At 33.9% G+C, this 10,862-nt stretch overlaps 1 pseudogene; it reads right to left on the bottom strand.

Annotated features, from left to right (window-relative positions):
* Positions 1 to 3,039: 3,039 nt before the first annotated feature.
* On the bottom strand, positions 3,040 to 9,037 carry LOC107941365 (uncharacterized; annotated as a pseudogene).
* Between the last annotated feature and the right edge of the window lie 1,825 nt (positions 9,038 to 10,862).

Here is a 10,862-nt window from a genome sequence, read left to right as displayed (position 1 = left end):
AGGGAATGCAGAGATACACAAGAAAGAGATTGACTACCTCATTGTCAGGAATAGGTAGATCAAAGTTATCAAAGTTTTTCATGAAGAATTTTATGTTAATTATATAGTTCACGCGAATTATCTTTTCTGAATTTTTATTCATTGAAATAAATAAATTTAAACTAATATTTAATAATTTTTATATATTTTTTAATTTTGTCATATAAATATTCATGAAACTAAAGACTTGTCAATCTCACAAAATAAAAAATAATTAAAAAATAAAAACCCTTTTCCTTGTCATTCATTTATTTGATAATAAAATGAAGGGTATAAATTATGTTAGGATGATCCTAAAACATATAGTTCTTAGGCACCAATAAAATAGTGCCACATCATAAAATCTAAAGATAATAAAGCATTATTATACATTCCATCTATATCTATTATCTTCCCCAACTTAATTTAAATTTATTTACTTAAAATAATTAATATTTTAAATTATAAACAAACATTTTTTCTGTTACAATTTTTAATCATTTTTATTTTTTCCATAAGTTAATATTTTTTTATGCAATTAATTTAACAAAAAAAGGTTTCTAGGTAGTGGATTTTTTTTTTCTTTTTTTCATTTTAACTTATTTTAATTTCATATTATATATTTTTAAAAGTAAAAATTATATTGCATTGAATCTTCAATAACAAGAATTGTGTTAAAAAAAATTGAAGACAGAGTTGTGTAAATTTTAAAGTTTTTATGTTATTTGAGTTTTTAAAATTTTAATTACTTAAGTTTTTTTAATAAAAAAATTAGAGTTGGAGAGTTAGTTGAACATGGATGGATGTATAATAATAATTTCATCTCTTTAAAATTTGATGATGTAACAAAATTTTATTGGTGCCTAAAACCTTAGTTTTGAATAATATACTATTCAAGAATTGAAATTTATTTTTTCAATTATACAATACAATATTTTCTTCATGTTCTTAGTTAAGCAAATATGTCGATTTTAAAAAGAAATTAGAGTTTTAGGCCGTTCTTTCCTAAAATTTAGGGAAATAGTATTTTATATATAAAGCATTAAAATAAAATAAAAATTTATAAAAATTCATAGAAAATCATAAAAATACATTTTTAATGATTTAATATACAAAATGTTTTTTTTTTCACATGGAACCAACCTAGCATGCCATGGGGTAAAAAAAGCCTGGAAAAAATTGGCACCCTTAGCTTTGTAACCTTGATCATTTAATTTAACGGTCAAAAGGTTTAATTGATTGTAATTTTAACGTTCAAGGGCTCAAATGAGTGAAATAAAAAAATTTAGGGGGTTTATTGAATTTTTTTATTGGTAAAAGAAATAAGATGTAGCCAAATAAACAACATCAGCAATGTTCAACTTTCAAGTAAGTACTTGAATTTTTTTTGTCTTGAATTCTCGCTTCTTTTTTGTTGTAAAATGCCAGAAATTGCGAACATATATTCTTTAGGTTAGGGATGACTGATGAGATAACAAACAAGTTTTGAATCTGCAAATTAGGTTAGGGGGATGACTGATGAGAAATATTTAGGCTGCTAGGGAGAACAGGAAACTGGAAAGGTTTGGAATTTGAAGGATGCTTTGAGATTTGAATGGGTTTTGAAAAAAATTGGGGTGTTTTGGGTTTCCAATGTTTTTGTTTTTGTTTTTAATCATTTATTGTTGTCTGACGGTAGACTTGAGTTGAGAGTTGAAAGGCAGAGCTGAAATGAATCTGATGGCCTAAGTTAGGCCACCTAATCCTAATGCTTTATCTTTTCCTACCACCATCCATTTCTTTTTTTATATTATAAGATTTTGTTTTAATTTTTTTTTGGGCTTGTGGATTTATATTTGACTTTTATTAAATTTGGTGTCTATTTTAATTTTTTTTTGGTGTCTAGAAATTTCACTGTTGTGTGCTGCCCATTCTCTTTACCCAATCCAACAATCAACTTCTAAAATTCCCTCAAACTATCTTACAACTAAAAATATCAATTTAAAATTAAGTTATATATTTTTATTAGAGTTGTGCGAATTTTAAAAAAAATCACGACCGCGATATCCGCAGTGACTACAATGGCATTCGTTATATCCGCAATCGCGATAAACGCAACGCAACCGAAAATACGGTCATAACCGCAATTTAAATCCTTTGTCATTATTTGGTTGTTTTGTCAGCGAAGTCAGTTTTAACAATACAAATGAATGAAATTTTTAACAGAAATGTTCAATTTGCTCTTTGATCTAACATATAGAGACTAATTTGCCCCTTTCGTTTAGTAAATAGGGCAAATGCAATGACTCCTAGTACAAGGGCTTCCATGATATTTTTACCTGTGTTCTTCCTAAAGCTGTCATTAGCAGCAAAACTAGGTTCAGTCAGATTGAAAATTAGAGGAAATATAATCTGGAGTCATATAAAGGAAGATATAGAGAGCAATTCTGAGCAAGTCAAATAGAGCAAAGAACCGTAAAAAAATGAGATTTGAACGTGTTTCTATTATGCAGCATCGATGTTGGAAGGCTGCTTTTTCCAGTGTAGTCCAGTTTAAAGGGTCAGTATGTTTCATCATTATACTCCTTTAAATCATTAAGAGGTGGCTTGTATTGAACAAGTAATGGATGTCACGTATCTGGTTTCTTACTTTGTTATCGGATCAACTGGGATTGAGCCATGCTTTGAAGGATAACGAGTGTTATAACCCTTTTGCACTTATTCATATTGTTTATGCTGTAATCTTTACTCAGTAGTTTCTTCTTTTCTGAATTTGATGATCTTGTTGTGCAGTCCTCAGTTCGGTATAGCGCATGCACTTTGTTTGGGACTTGCTTCATGGCTTGCTGTAGAGATTCCCGTTCTTGTGGATTCTGGTATGATCAAGCATAAGGATGGTGCAATCACTTTGAATGAGTCTTAGTATATGATAGTCTTTAGTAGAGTTTTTTTTTCTTTTTTTAAATTTCTCTAAGTGGATTTCCATTTTTTTTGGATGCAAAGGCTCTACAGGACTAATGGGCTAAACCAATGGGCCATAAATTGATAAATCCAAACTATTGCTATTAAGTCAGTTAATAGTAACTAAACTGTTTAACAATGATTCGAATCACCACATCATAGGACATTGCATGCTCCCTAGCTCCCTAAATCGTGTCAACATTGATCATAAGGTGTTCACCATGTGGAGCCCCCCGTCTCTCGATCTTCAATCTCTTAGGTACCAATGGAGTACAAAGACAATAATGAACCTGAAGTCCTTATGGAGCGCTTGAGCGCAAATGAAAGCATCCCGAGAAATCGTAGTATTTGCTTGCACACTCTCCAACTTTCTTGCCTCCTATAACTATCAAAGACCCACCAAAAGGCTAGTAAGGGCATCCTCATCAAATTTCCTCATTGCAAACTCTAGTGAATTCACCCTGCAAAAAAAAAAAAAAACAGCACTTAATAAGTTGTCATCAATACCACTCAAAATTAATACCTTTTTGAGAAAAAGACAATCGCGGACAACATGCACTAAGTACTCTATCAAATCACATCTCTTGCACTAAAGGTCATTGGCCAATAAGAATCTTATGGCTCAACCTCCAACCGAATAATTGTATCTTAGAGAGTTTTTTTGTAACTTTCCTGAGGGCCAAACCTCATCGAGTTAAGAAAGAGCCAATTATAATCAAATCTTGTTGAATAAACACCTGTAAAGGCATGCTCCCAAACCAAGATGTCACCATGAGTTTTATCGCACAAAAGAATAGCCAAATATGATCCTCATTCCATCTAGGCCTATCCTCTACTAATAGATTTGAACCATGGAATGAAGGGAAAGAATATAATTATGCACAAGATCCTTCCCATCAAGTGTAGTCATAAATCCCTTTCCAAACAAAATATATATATATATTTGCAAAGAAAAATGTCACTTGATGGAAAGTATTTGGTTGACAACACTCTAAATCACACGGTATACTTTTGGTGCAAGAGGCAACAAATTTGCTTGCCGAAGAGTGCTATATTGAAAAGTCTAACATTTCGAGAGCCTAGGCCCTCCATGTATAAAAGTCATATAAACTAATGTACATAATTCTTGATAAAACAATGTATAATATGGTTAGATATAAGACTATTACATAGCCTTTAGTAAGAAGTTGGAAATTTTCAATCCAATAATCCCTCAAATTTTTTGGTGAAAGTAGTGATTGCGAGGTTAACAAGGTACCTTCTGCAAACATGCCATTCTTATATTATTTCTATCATTTGGATGATAATTTGTAATCTCGCTCTGAAATTTAAATAAGCTGGAAGGTTTTGAAGGTTAAACTTAACTTTTTTAACCCTTTTTTTTTTATATTGATTTGTATTTCTTCTACTTCACTAGTAGACTTTAATTTAAAATATTTTTCCATTCTTATTAAACATTCAGAAACAAATAAATCTATGCCTTAAACACTAAAATGGAAACACAGCTTTTAACAAAGAAATGACCTCATGCGCCAACCTTAGTCCCATTTCTCTAAAGTCTCCAGATGTTTTCTCGTCGTTTACTTCGGACATAAGAAACTCTATACACAAATCCAAATGATGCCCCTATCATGTTCAAGACAGGATCAGACCCGTTAACTCACTTGACAGTCTGTAGCACAACACCGAAACCCAAGAAACAAGTCTGGGAGAGAAGAAACTTGCCTGAAAACCATGTAAAAAGATGACAATCTTTAAATCACGGCCACTTTTCGCAGCACTTGCACTTGATAGCTTTTTCACAGCTTCAGAACTAGGAACAGTGCTTGTGGTAATTGAATCTATTATGTCCAAGTTCCTCATGTACAAGTTATCATTAGAAGTACGTTGAGGTGCATTCATTACATGCTCTATAATGACAATAGGAATTCCTGAAGGATCTCCAAATATTTGCATGTATTGGATTAATCGGTTGTTCACCTGTGTGCAAACAATCATTACCGGTAAACTAAGGCATATGTAAATAAAAACAATAAGCATTAAATATAAGGACTTACCCTCATTTGTGCAATACTTCGCCGACGAAGCTCAGCCCGCATAGCTGCCATCTGTGCAGGCTGCATTCCCCAAGATGAATTTGAAATTGAAAAAAATTATTGTTGTTCATAGTCGATTATGTCAGCCAAGAAATAAAAACATAAATGAGTAATTACATCATCTGTTAATTTCCACAAACTTGAACCCTTTTATGCACGATTTGGTGGGAAGACTCATCAAAACTGCCATTTATGTAACGATGAGGCATGTCAACTTTGGAGTACACCATCCATATTGACCATTCAGCTCTTCCATCTTTAGCCCATTCATCACAAAGGAAGTCCAATATTCGTGTTTTACTATCCCTGCCGTGTTTTACTATCCCTGGAAAGAGACTTAAGTTTTAATAAGAGGGATACTGAGCATAACAAGCCTACTTTTAGGGGAGAAAATGTCTAACGGCAAGAACAGGAAGTGAAGATGTATGTGCTAACCTGTGGAAATTCAAGAAAGTGTTCCATAAATAAAACACTTGATCACCCGATAGATTAAATATTTTAAGTACATCATCCTTCGATAAATTATGGACCAATCTATCACTTTGAAACTCTAATCTGCCATTTACTCTCTGTTAAGAGACAAAGGTGTTATCATTTTAATATATTAAAACACAAAAATAAGAATAAGAGTACACTGTTCGATAACATAAAGCAAGGACCTCAAGACCATTTTGTGGTTTGCCTTGTGCTGAATCTTCAGCATCAACACCAACCGGTTCTTGCAGAAAGGAATCAAATAACTTCATATCGTTCATTTTGGAGGTAAATTCAGTCAAATCAATGGCATGGTTAATGGCATCACTAAGTTTTTTCAGCTCCGCAAGCAGTGTGTCACGAGCATTTAATAATGCCTTAACAAGCATGACCTGTTCCAGATCAGTAGAAGCCATTTGATCCAGTGCCTGGTCAACCACGTAGTCGAACTATTAGTGCATTAATATTGATTATCAAGGATAACAAGAAGCTGCATTAAAGAAATACAATGAATTTCCCTTATTACCCACGTAACCCACAAGAAAAAGTTCCATTAAACCATACCACTTAAATTAAGAATTGGAAATGGATATATTAAACTCTTACAGCTTAAATAATCAAGCCCATGAAATTCATACATTCCACTAACCATAACCCACAATTTCCACCAGTCCATGAATAGACTAGATCCACAATAAAGTAATAAACTTTGTTCTCATGCACACACCTTGCACACTAGATTCTAAGATTATATTACAGCCATAAAACATTTATCCATGCCACATTCCAGTAGTGACACCAAAAATCTATTGAATGTAATGCCACAATCAAGCAGAAGCACAAATGGGAAAGCTACGGTTAAGGGTAGTTATTGCATTTCAATTTTAAAAGTTTAGAACAAACCTGAGTAGATCCATCAATGCTTTCACCAGAAACATCATTAGTTGTAGAATAAGCAATGCTGAAATGATTCAACAGGTCAAGTTACTTCAACATATCATCAAAGCACAATTTTACTTTAATAAATGAAACCACCCCTCTCCCTTTATCTCATTTCCCCAAAACAACCACCCCCGCCACCACCCTGAAAAAGGGTTCGGAAGAGGAGATGAGAGGAATATGGTTGGTGCAAAGGTTAGTCAACATTGTTTCTAGATCTGAGACAAACCTGGGTACCTTCGTGTGGACCTTGCAAGAACCAGCTTTTAGCAAAGTCGTGTGAACACTTACATCTACAAGAACAGCATGAAATGCATCAAAGTAAACAGGGCAATAAGAATGAAGTCCTAAAAGAGCTTTAGGAGGGATTGGGAATTCATGGAAGGCAGCCGGGCAATAATCAGGAGAAGCCTGAAAATCAGAACTGATCGAATGCATCCCAATCAATTATGGGCAGTTTTAACTTGGAAAAAAAATTGATGAGAGAAATGAAACGCATTAGCACAAGGAATATAAGTATAAACTTTAAATTTTAACCATTCATATGTAAATAGGAGTCCTCAACTGACCCATTCACCAATACAGGAGCATATAGAAGCTCAAACTTCAAGATGACAGCTGATGACGGAGGACCCTGTTGGATAATGCTACATCAGTGCCAAAATGAGAAACAAAAGTTGACTTTCATGAATAGACAATAGCCAAACAGAATCAAAGTAGAAAAGCTTCTATACATTTCCTTTCTGAGTAGCAAAATTAGATTGAATGAAAACCCTGTCGACTTTCAGGAAGATCCAATATCATTTCTATTTTCATATGGTTGGAGCAGAGATTTTAGCATCTGTTAGCTTAGAGGCATCAGAAGCCAAAGAAAGGTTTCTGGTTGGTAACGCATTTGGTGTGCTTCCCTGTTCAAGGGGATGCAGAGTACACAAGAAAGAGATTGGCTACCTCATTTTCAGGAATAGGTAGATCAAAGGCAACCATGATAGATAGATAAACATCCTGTCTCGCATATTTGATTCGAAAAGGTTGTGTTGCAAAACTGTTGTCCGTATCATCAATCCTCCATACTCCAAATACTTCATCAGAAACAAGACTTGCGGCTGCAACATTTTCTAATCTTATTAACAAAGAGCTGCTCTCTAAAACACTACTGCATTAAGTTTTCAGGGTGAAGTATAAAACTCATTAAATAAGTAGAAAAAAACAACAAATAGTTCAAAAAATAATTCACCATTCAACAAAATGAAAACCAATTTTCATTTTTAATTAAGAATATAAAGGACATTATATCTATTTGCTTCAACTACATCAAAATCAGTCGATGAGCTAATATAGCATACTCTTCTAGAGGGGCTAGTTTAAATATAAAATGCCAGAATGCAGCTACATTTCAAAAGGTTTATAAGTTCAAAATAACTTGATTTCTAATCTTATGACAAAGTGGAAGCATTAGAAGAAAAAACAACAATTTCACCAAATTACCTTCGTATTGGACGACTCTTGCAGGTGTTCCTACAGGAGCATACTCATCATTGTCCCATCTAACGGTAAGCTTCAGTTGATAGAACCAGAAGACGTATAAAACTCGAAAATAAACAGAAAAATGCAAAGAAAAAAAAAGCCCCATACCCTTGCTGGAAAAGATCAAGGTTATGAAACCTATGGATGTAAATTGCAATCTCCTGGACACTATCCAACATTACCACCGGCTGTACTTCAGCCGGGTGAGGCATTGCATCTGGTAACTTCTTTACTTGTACACTTCTATTATTCAAACCGATTAACCACCCAAGACGTCGTAACATATGTAATCAAGTATCCACAAATCTCGCATTCCCTCTTCGTTCCTCACTCGTGCATCATCCTCAAAACTGAATCGATACGTGTCTCATAGAAATCATCGAAAGAACAAAGCAGCCACACATAAACATTTTATTGATCCATGTCTTCAATTCTCTTGGTACCAAACAAATGCAACCAGCTGCTAACTAGGAACTATAGTCTAAATAACATAGTTTTTAAAAGGGAAACAACCATTCCAAAAATAGTAACAGCATAGTCTCTCATCATAACTTCAAAGTAGAATTGCAATATGATAATGCTAAAACTGCTACTAAAACACAACTATTTGCTTTAAAGGCTGCTATTTACTAACAACATTAGCATTCAAAGTTCAAACCCTATGAAAAACAACAAAAAAAAAACAACATATTTGAAATTATAAACAAAATCAAACTACTTTGTCCAGTATAAAACAGTGCAATTGATGATCAAAAAGACAATCATCAGCAAAAAGAAAAGCAAGTACAAGAAACAAAACAGAAGAAGGACAAAATCTGGGGGGTCAGATCTGCAAGGTTTTGTTACATTTTTTGTGAAACAAAACCCATAGCTAGGGTTTGAAGCAATTTTTTAGGTGTTGAAAATTATTAAAAATTATAAATGGAAAATGAAAATAATGGAGATCTCTCGTGGAATACAATGCACTGATGTTTTTACTTTCTAGTGACTTTTTATGGTCTGGTTGTGGAATTTTACTATGGGGTCTTTTCTCTATCTGCGTGTGTAGCTTCTCTATTTTTTTTTTGCACCAAAATATGTCGAACTAGACCGGTCAATTATAGTAAAAAATCGGAGCAACAGCCCTTCTCGAGTCTTGCTGACCAATTCGGTTTAGCCTTGGTTCGGGTCTCCTATCCGCCCATTTATCCGCCTTTGAGATTAGGAAGTTCGGTTTAAGGCCCATTATTATTGGGTTAATTAATTTATAAGTTGGATTGATTGATAAGATATTAAAAAATTATATTAATATTTATATATTTTACTGTTAAATTTAAATATTTTCATTTTAAAATTAAGTTAAAGTTTTTTCTTTAAGTTTTTATAATTAAAAAAAAGTTAGATTTAGTTATTGTAGATAAAATAAATATCACCTTAAAAATAAATAAATAAAAATAAAAACAATAAAACTTAGACATAAAAATAAGAAAAAATCAAACAAATATCACCTTAAAAATAAAAGCTCAAATCTTTTTTTTTTGTATTCAATCTTCCAGAAAACCCAAGAAGAAAAAATCTATTGTTCATTATGGCTTTTTTATAGCCGTAACTTTTTGTTTCTATTTTCTTGTCGTTTTGCTATTTGGCTTTTCTGCTGCTGCGTGGCTTCGTTTTGCAGGTGTCACAGGCTGACGGTGGTGGCAGAGGTGGCGTGCGTGATTGTGGCAGAGGCGGCAGTGGCTAGGGTTAGATTAGGATTTCAATTGGTTGAAATTTTTTAAGTTTTGTGGGCTGTTGGGCTGTTATTATTTTGGGCTTGTAACCATTTAAGATTTGGACCCTTTTTTTGTTTATTTTCTGTTTTGGTTTTCTAGTGGGTCGGGCAAATTTGGGCCTCTACAGAGGTCATAAACAAGAACTTGTTGGGGTTATTTAAGGATGAGATTATTCAAGTTCTTAGGATTGCAATGTGTTGTACATGTAAGAATCCATCACTCTGGCTGCAAAAACGACATCGCTTTTGCTGCCTTTGTTGTTGTTGTTGTTGTTAGCATCGGTAGGGGATTTTTACCAAAATATTATAAAAAATAAAAAAACACCAAAATTTTATAAACTTTTTTTATTTACCAAAATAATACAAAAAAACAAAAAAAAGCCGCAACGACGTGACAACACACTGGTGGAATGGATGCCATAGGTGGCACCAGTTGTGCTGGTGGCAGAGGCGGCACCGATGGTGCCCCTGCTAGGGCTGTGCATTATTCGGTTAAAACTGAATTTTTTTGGTTAATCGACCGAGTTCGGTTAATCGTTCGGTTAACCGAAAAAATTCGGTCGGGGGTCGGTTAAGGTTTTTTAGTTTGTTCGGTTAACGGTTAAATCGATTCGAAATGGGTCGGTTAACCGAAAAAATTCGGGTAAACCGAATTTACAGTTTAAGTTAATTAGGGAGTTGGGCTAAATAGGACAGCCCAAATTTAAGTATTCAACAACCCTAAGCCTTAGCCCTAGAATGGTAGAACTTGGCCTGCTGTGTGCTGTCCATTAGACCATTACCGTTTGGTCCATTTCTCAACAGCAGAGTGAGCAGACGATGCACAACACCCCTATTCAGTATTCACATTTCACAACACCCCTCCAGCCCTCCTCCATAATTTCACAAATTTCACTTTCACTTTCACTTTCACACTCACCCTAAATCTCAGTCTCAGTCTTAACACCCAACACTCAACAAACACCCAACAAACACTCGACAGTAGAATCGGGAGTCGCCGAGTACCAGGTTTGCTTTCTTCTAACTTCTTACCTCTTCACTTCATCTTAACCAATGCCATCCATGATTGTTGACTTGCTGTCTTCTTTTGTACATATGAAATTTTTAATATATAT

Source organism: Gossypium hirsutum, chromosome D06 (assembly GCF_007990345.1).
Source record: "Gossypium hirsutum isolate 1008001.06 chromosome D06, Gossypium_hirsutum_v2.1, whole genome shotgun sequence".
NCBI classification, from domain to species: Eukaryota; Viridiplantae; Streptophyta; class Magnoliopsida; order Malvales; family Malvaceae; genus Gossypium; species Gossypium hirsutum.
This window is presented reverse-complemented; position numbering and strand designations above follow the sequence as displayed.